The 8,589-nt window shown below is 51.6% G+C and overlaps 1 protein-coding gene across 1 annotated transcript in view; it reads left to right on the top strand.

Annotated features, from left to right (window-relative positions):
• Positions 1-924: 924 nt before the first annotated feature.
• LOC148505873 (uncharacterized) overlaps positions 925-8,589 on the top strand; it is an 88,437-nt gene continuing 80,772 nt past the window's right edge. The window contains exon 1 of the mRNA XM_088447628.1: positions 925-1,049. The gene's annotated coding sequence lies outside the window, so the exon portion shown is untranslated. The remainder of the gene's footprint in view (positions 1,050-8,589) is intronic.

Genomic DNA, 8,589 nt, shown 5'->3' with positions numbered 1-8,589 from the left:
TTCGTCACTTTGGGGGTGTGATAAGCACTCTACGAGATGCTGGGCAGCCCCCAGGCAGTCCGTACCCAAGAGAACAGATGCCGTGCCCGATGGAATACAGCGGTACGTGCTCTCCCCAACTTCCCCTCACTGCGTGACACTGCGGCCCACGGGTGGGACAGCGGGACAGTCACAGAAAAACGGGATTGTCCCGCTGGAAACAGGACAGTTGGGAGGTATGCCTCTGTATTAGGGCCCCCCATGTCTGAAGTGCCCCAGGCCCCCCATAGCCTTAATCCGACTCTGGGCGGTGCAGCAGCAGCTCCCCATACGTGTCTATACGGCCCCTCCACACCCAGCCCCTATAGTGCCCAGCCCAGGATCATGCTGACTGCTAATGGGAGGAGGCCACGCTGCACAGTGTCCCCAGACCATGTAACAGGGGTGTAAGGGCCATTACAGAGCCGGACACCGGGATCCGCCGCCATTACAGCTGTGCAGTCACATGACCTGGTGACGTCAGTGGGAGGATGGGACCCGGGGCTGCGGCGGGAAATCCGTGCACCCGAGTGAAGAGGGAACAGCATCCACGTGCCTTGTCACCGTCCTCTACTCCATGTTCCCACCCAGTCTCCTCCTACCCCTCCTTATCTCCGCCCAGTTCCTTCTATACACCCCTCGTGTCTCCGCCCACACTCCCTCTGTCCTCTCAGTGACCCCGCCCCCTCTCTTGCATTTCTCTTCGTGTCCCCGCCCACTCTCTCATTCCTCTCTGTGTCCCCGCCCCCTCACCCTCATTCCACTCCGTGTCCCCGCCCCCTCTCTCTCATTCCTCTCCGTGTCCCCGCCCCCTCTCTCTCATTCCTCCCCGTGTCTCCGCCCTCTCTCTCTCTTTCCTCTCCGTGTCCCCGCCCACGTCTCCTCCTCTGGGTGATGACCCCTATGAATGACCCGGGCAGCAGTGCGCGGCAGGGACACAGCAGATGAGGGAGCAGCACAGGACGGTGTAGGAGCGGGAGAAGTAGGAGAGACGCGGTGACCTCAGGTGTCCGGCAGCAGCAGGGAGTGAGGTGAGTGAGGGTCTGGTAGGGAAGAATGTGTACTCGGCAGGGTCCAGGGAGTGAGGTGAGTCAGTGTCCACCAGTGGGGGAGGGGGTGAGTGTCCAGCTGAGAGTGTCTGGTAAGTGAGTTTCCGGCTGGGAGTGAGGTGAGTGAGTGTCTGGCAGGGAGTGAGGCGAGTGAGTGTCTGGCAGGGAGTGAGGTGGGTGAGTGTCTGGCAGGGAGTAAGGTGAGTGTCTGGCAGGGAGTGAGGTGAGTGGGTGTCTGGCAGGGAGTGAGGTGAGTGGGTGTCTGGCAGGGAGTGAGGTGGGTGAGTGTCTGGCAGGGAGTGAGGTGGGTGTCTGGCTGGGAGTAAGGTGGGTGAGTGTCTGGCAGGGAGTGAGGTGAGTGGGTGTCTGGCAGGGAGTGAGGTGAGTGGGTGTCTGGCAGGGAGTGAGGTGAGTGGGTGTCTGGCAGGGAGTGAGGTGAGTGTCTGGTTGGAAGTAAGGTGGGTGAGTGTCTGGCAGGGAGTGGGGTGAGGTGGGTGGGTGTCTGGCAGGGAGTGAGGTGGGTGTCTGGCAGGGAGTGAGGTGGGTGTCTGGCAGGGAGTGAGGGGAGTGAGTGTCTGGCGGGGAGTGAGATGGGTGTCTGGCGGGGAGTGGGGTGAGGGGAGTGTCTGGCAGGGAGTGAGGGGAGTGTCTGGCAGGGAGTGAGGTGGGTGTCTGGGGGTGGGGTGAGGTGGGTGTCTGGCAGGGGGTGGGGTGAGGTGGGTGTCTGGCAGGGGGTGGGGTGATGTGGGTGTCTGGCAGGGGGTGGGGTGAGGTGGGTGTCTGGCAGGGAGTGAGGTGGGTGTCTGGCAGGGAGTGAGGGGAGTGTCTGGCAGGGAGTAAGGGGAGGGGAGTGTCTGGCAGGGAGTGAGGTGGGTGTCTGGCAGGGAGTGAGGTGAGTGTCTGGTGGGGAGTGAGGTGGAGCAAGTGTCTGGCAGGGAGTGAGGTGAGTGTCTGACTGGGAGTGAGGTCAGTGGGTGTGTGGCAGGGAGTGAGAGGAGTGAGTATCCAGCTTGGGAGTAAGTGTCTGGTAGTGAGTGAGGTGAGTTGGAACTATCTCCAGGTAGCGTTATTACCACAAGGTTTCTTCCTGTATTTTTTTACAATACAGAATTAGTAAATCAGGGCAGAATGTGATCTACTTACTTAAAAGTAATAATTAGGGCTTGGAGGAGAATTTAGAAAATTCTCTTACAATTGCACGTTAAAAGAAAAACACCCATTTTTTTCACAATATTTTAGTAAAAATATGAATAAACATGCCCGCATATCCGTTATGTTACTGCCACCAGGATGCCTCTGCTACATGCATTAGAGACCATCACATCTATCACTGTTCCTGTCTAGCATACCTCTGTCCCCGTGTGACTGAGGAGGATGATGGTCTGACCGTTCCGCAGCAACAGAAGAGCCGCCGGAGATCTACGTTCTGAGGGCAGCCTGCGTGGATGCTGGACGGCTGACTGCCATACTCTGGATGCTGCATCATCGCACTAATTACACCGTCCATAATCTTCTGAGGTCTTAACCTGACCCTGGAAAGCTTGAAGCTGTAACTTGAACTCTGGGAGAATGTATGTCTCCACTAATTTGCCCCCCCCCTCTTGTCATTACTGTACCCTTACATCCTGTCATCAATAGCTTTCACTCCATGTCCTGTAGTCTCTCCTCTGCATCCCCCCATGTCCTGTAGTCTCTCCTCTGCATCCCCCCATGTCCTGTAGTCTCTCCTCTGCATCCCCCCATGTCCTGTAGTCTCTCCTCTGCATCCCCCCATGTCCTGTAGTCTCTCCTCTGCATCCCCCCATGTCCTGTAGTCTCTCCTCTGCATCCCCCCATGTCCTGTAGTCTCTCCTCTGCATCCCCCCAGGTCCTGTAGTCTCTCCTCTGCATCCCCCCAGGTCCTGTAGTCTCTCCTCTGCATCCCCCCAGGTCCTGTAGTCTCTCCTCTGCATCCCCCCATGTCCTGTAGTCTCTCCTCTGCATCCCCCCATGTCTTGTCATTGCTCCTCTGCACCTTCAACTTCTCACACATCACAATTATACACACTAGAACCCCTCACATCCCTTCCCCTGCACAAGGGGTTGGGAACCTTTATTCTGCTGAGGGACATATTTAGTGTTCCCTCTAGCTCCGGCGGCAGGCAGGGCGCCGGAGCCAGAGAGGGCAATGCAGTGCGTGCGCCGAAGGGGGGGCGTGGTCAAGAAAAGGGGCGTGTCTATAAGACGCATCCCCTTTTCGTCATACTTGAGGGCCTGCCCGGCGCTTACGGACATGCCGGGCAGCCCCCAAGCGCTGCAGAAAGGAAGAATAGATGCCGGGCGCATGCGCCCGGCGTCTATTCTCCGGCGGTGACCGGGTCACCGCATGTTTCTCCACCTGCAGGACACTGCATCCCGCGGGAGAGAACGGCTCCCGCAGGCTGTGAGGGCAGGGCGCTTTTTGCCCTCCTCCTGGAGGGCAGGGTGCTATTTGCCCTCCAGAAGGAGGGCAGGGCGCCGCGCCCCGCTAAAACAGCCTAGCGGGAAGGCTACATATTGCTATATAGAACATTATTTGCGGGCCTGGTGCAGGCTACGCCCGCTCAGCGTGAAGGGCAGCAGCGTGACCGTCTGAAGCGTCCTTAGGCCAATTTCACACATGTCAATTTTGGCCAGCCAGGCAAGAACTGGGCTGTAGCCGTCCGGCTTTTTTCAGGCACTCAGTGCCTTTCATAAGCAGCGGCTTTTTTATGTGAGGTTTTTTATTTTCCTTTTAGGCATGCGCAGTAGAAGCCTCGGCTGCACAAGCTCGGCCGGCAGAAGCCAGTGTGTGTGACGGTAAACATTGTTTCCATCATACTACTGGCGTGCAGGGAAGGCATGGCACCGACCTGCACAGTAGATATTTCCGGCTGATGGACGGTGACCGTGCCGTAGCCATGCTGTGTGAAAGGACCCGCTGATTCCCTGCATGTACTAGTTTTCACACCCGGCTAAAAACCGGCATGTGTGAAATTGGTCTAAGGATGCTCCAGGCATCACTGCTGCATAGATTCTGGCTGCAGGGTGCCGATCGAGGCACCCTGCTAGCTGGATGATGCTTGCCGAAAAAAAGCTGAGGGCCAGACCAAATGATTCTAAGGCCCCTGGGCAGGAGGTTCCCCATCCATCCCCTATACACACATCATACAGATCATCACTATTATACACACAGTGCCCCTCACTTCCCTTCACCTATATACACACATCATACAGATCGTCACTATTATACACACAGTGCCCCTCACTTCCCTTCCCCTATATACACACATCATACAGAACATCACTATTATACACACAGTGCCCCTCACTTCCCTTCACCTATACACACATCATACAGATCATCACTATTATACGCACAGTGCCCCTCACTTTCCGTATACACACACCATACAGAACATCACTATTATACACACAGTGCCCCTCACTTCCCTTCCCCTACACACACATCATACAGATCATCACTATTATACACACACTGCCCCTCACTTCCCTTCCCCTATATACACACACATCATACAGAACATCACTATTATACACACAGTGCCCCTCACTTCCCCTATACACACATCATACAGATCATCACTATTATACACACAGTGCCCCTCACTTCCCTTCCCCTATATACACACATCATACAGATCATCACTATTATACACACCGTGCCCCTCACTTCCCTTCCTCTATATACACACACATCATACAGAACATCACTATTATACACACAGTGCCCCTCACTTCCCCTATACACACATCATCACTATTATACACACAGTGCCCCACACTTCCCTTCCCCTATATACACACATCATACAGATCATCACTATTATACACACACTGCCCCTCACTTCCCTTCCCCTATATACACACATCATACAGAACATCACTATTATACTCACACTGCCCCTCACTTCCCTTCCCCTATATACACACATCATACAGATCATCACTATTATACACACAGTGCCCCTCACTTCCCTTCCCCTATATACACACATCATACAGATCACTATTATACACACAGTGCCCCTCACTTCCCTTCCCCTATATACACACATCATACAGAACATCACTGTTATACACACAGTGCCCCTCACTTCCCCTATACACACATTATACAGAACATCACTGTTATACACACACTGCCCCTCACTTCCCTTCCCCTATATACAGGTCATCACTATTATACACACACTGCCTCTCACTTCCCTTCCCCTATATACAGGTCATCACTATTGTACAGTGCCGCTTACTTCCCTTTCCCTACACACACATCATACAGATCATCACTATTATACACACAGTGCCCCTCACTTCCCTTCCCCTATACACACATCATACAGATCATCACTATTATACACACAGTGCCCCTAACTTCCCTTCCCCTATATACACATCATACAGATCATCACTATGATACACACAGTGCCCCTCACTTCCCTTCCCCTATATACACATCATACAGAACATCACTATTATACACACCATGCCCCTCACTTCCCTTCCCCTACACACACATCATTCAGATCATCACTATTATACACAGTGCCCCTCACTTCCCTTCCCCTATTTACACACATCATACAGAACATCACTATTATACACACTGTGCCCCTCACTTCCCTTCCCCTATATACACACATCATACAGAACATCACTATTATACACACAGTGCCCCTCACGTCCCTTCCCCTATATACACACATCATACAGAACATCACTATTATACACACAGTGCCCCTCACTTCCCTTCCTCTATATACACACACATCATACAGAACATCACTATTATACACTCAGTGCCCCTCACTTCCCCTATACACACATCATACAGATCATCACTATTATACACACAGTGCCCCTCACTTCCCTTCCCCTATATACACATCATACAGATCTTCACTATTATACACACAGTGCCCCTCACTTCCCTTCCCCTATATACACATCATACATATCATCACTATTATACACACAGTGCCCCTCACTTCCCTTTCCTCTACACACACATCATACAGAACATCACTATTATACACACAGTGCCCCTCACGTCCCTTCCCCTATATACACACATCATACAGAACATCACTATTATACACACAGTGCCCCTCACTTCCCTTCCTCTATATACACACACATCATACAGAACATCACTATTATACACTCAGTGCCCCTCACTTCCCCTATACACACATCATACAGATCATCACTATTATACACACAGTGCCCCTCACTTCCCTTCCCCTATATACACATCATACATATCATCACTATTATACACACAGTGCCCCTCACTTCCCTTTCCTCTACACACACATCATACAGATCATCACTATTATACACTCACTGCCCCTCACTTCCCTTCCCCTACACACACATCATACAGATCACTATTATACACACAGTGCCCCTCACTTCCCTTCCCCTATATACACACATCATACAGAACATCACTATTATACACACAGTGCCCCTCACTTCCCTTCCCCTATATACACATCACACAGATCATCACTATTATACACACCTTGCCCCTCACTTCCCTTCCCCTATATACACACATCATACAGAACATCACTATTGTATATTATCATCTTCAGATGTTATAAACTACTGTAATCCTATGGAGACTGCGAATGCAGGAGATCGCTCTCTCGCAGCCCTCATCCTGCTCCAGAAGCTGACACTGTGCACTTGCACAGCGTCGTCTACCCCCGGCGAAGGCTTTCACTACAATATGCCGGGCATATAACTCGCAGGGACAACGGATACCACATCCGCTGTCCCTATATGTTCATCTTTGTACATAGCAGGGATATTTTCATTAATATTCACAGCAATATGGATGGTTAATCATGGCTGTTTTGGTTTTATTAGTACATAGACCCCTATAAGCCCTTCCAAGTGAATATTAAAGGACAGTAATGTTTAGCCACCTATATACTTTTCTTAACATGTACATTTTAATTTTTTTTTAGTGTGAAAACCCAAACTTAAAAGTGCATATTATTATATGCAAGGGTGTTTGTAGTGCAACATGGCATTATTATTTTCTACTTCGGGGTCCACAAGGAGACCTTGGGGTGTAGTTATGGTAGTCATCCGTGCACCACGCGGTTACATTTTTTCCTCCCAGGATGCATCAGGTCCTCTCCTATACCCCGGGCCAGAGGCCGAGACACCGGCACAGATCTGGGGATCTCGGCGGGCCTCTGGGGTCTTAGCAGGGTCCCTGGACAGCGGCCGGCTGCTACGGGGACTCTGGTAAGCAGCGGTTCACCGCTGGATGCAGTCTTTTTTTTTTTTTTTTACCCCAGGGCTGGGGACTCCCTTGGGATGACAGCATTGGAGCCAGGCACGGAGTCCTGCGCTTCCACTAAACCGCCAGTGATGTAGGCTGACAATGTGAGGGGAGACACAGTAGGAGCCCAGCATCCTGGGGGTTAAATGCTGGCATGAGGAGGCAGCCTCTCCTGTTCATCAGCTGGCTCCTCCCCGCTGCACAGTGCGCCTTTCCACTGCGGTCAGGCTGGCAATGTCAGGTCTCCTCCTCCGGATCCGCCCCCACAGAGGTTTCTGGCAGTCATTTTATCTGGCAGAGTCTCAGATCACAACAGGCATTGTGTAGCCCGGGTCCCCTTACATACCTCTCCTCCAAGGGTCAGCGTATGTAGCACTGTATCCTCACAGACGCCCAGTCTATGTATGGCCATCACGGGACATTTGGCAGCAACCCCTGTGCCACAACAAGTGGTTTTGCCATCCCAGGTCTTACCTCAGCAAGTTACTCCCATTCCGGTGCCTGCGGAACCCCCATGGGTTAGTACCTTGTCTACTATGGTACAAAGCCTCCAAGCTATGCTAAAGGGGGATTCACCCCTTAGGCTAAAAGGCATTTACCATCATCTTAGTCAACTCCATATAATGATGATGATATGACGGAAGACGGGGAGATTCCAGAAATCTTGGACTCAGACCCCTTTTCTCGAGAGTTGGAGCCTAAGTCTAAGATATATATTCCTGGCCTGATACGAGAGGTCCGTTCGGCATTGGTAATTGAGGATGTATATTCCCCGCTCCTAAGTCTAGACATGCCTATTTCAAGGAGATAAAGATTACAGCTGCATTATTTCCTTTAGATGATCAATTGATTGACCATTTGGAGGTGGCCTGGAAAACACCTGGTAAGCATTACCACCCTCAAAGATGCCTGGCTTCTGCCTATCCATTTGCTGAGGATTACCTTTCCAAATGGGAAACCTCTCCTGTAGTGGATTCTCATGTGAAGCACTTGGTTAAATGTGCAACTCTACCTATGCCATCTATGTCTTCTTTAAAGGATGCTACGGATAGGAAGGTGGAGATTTGTTTAAAGCCCATGTATTCTTTTTCAGGGGCAGCTTCCAGAACAGCCACGGCTATATGCTGGGTGGCTAGAGCTATGGAATGCTGGGTGGACTTTTTGGAGGGGTCCTTATCGGCTGATGAGCAGGTTACCTTGGTG

Source organism: Taudactylus pleione, unplaced genomic scaffold, assembly GCF_031769625.1.
Source record: "Taudactylus pleione unplaced genomic scaffold, aTauple2 ptg000435l, whole genome shotgun sequence".
NCBI classification, from domain to species: domain Eukaryota; kingdom Metazoa; phylum Chordata; class Amphibia; order Anura; family Myobatrachidae; genus Taudactylus; species Taudactylus pleione.
The sequence above is the reverse complement of the archived record's forward strand: the minus strand, read 5'-3'. Positions and strand labels throughout refer to the sequence as shown.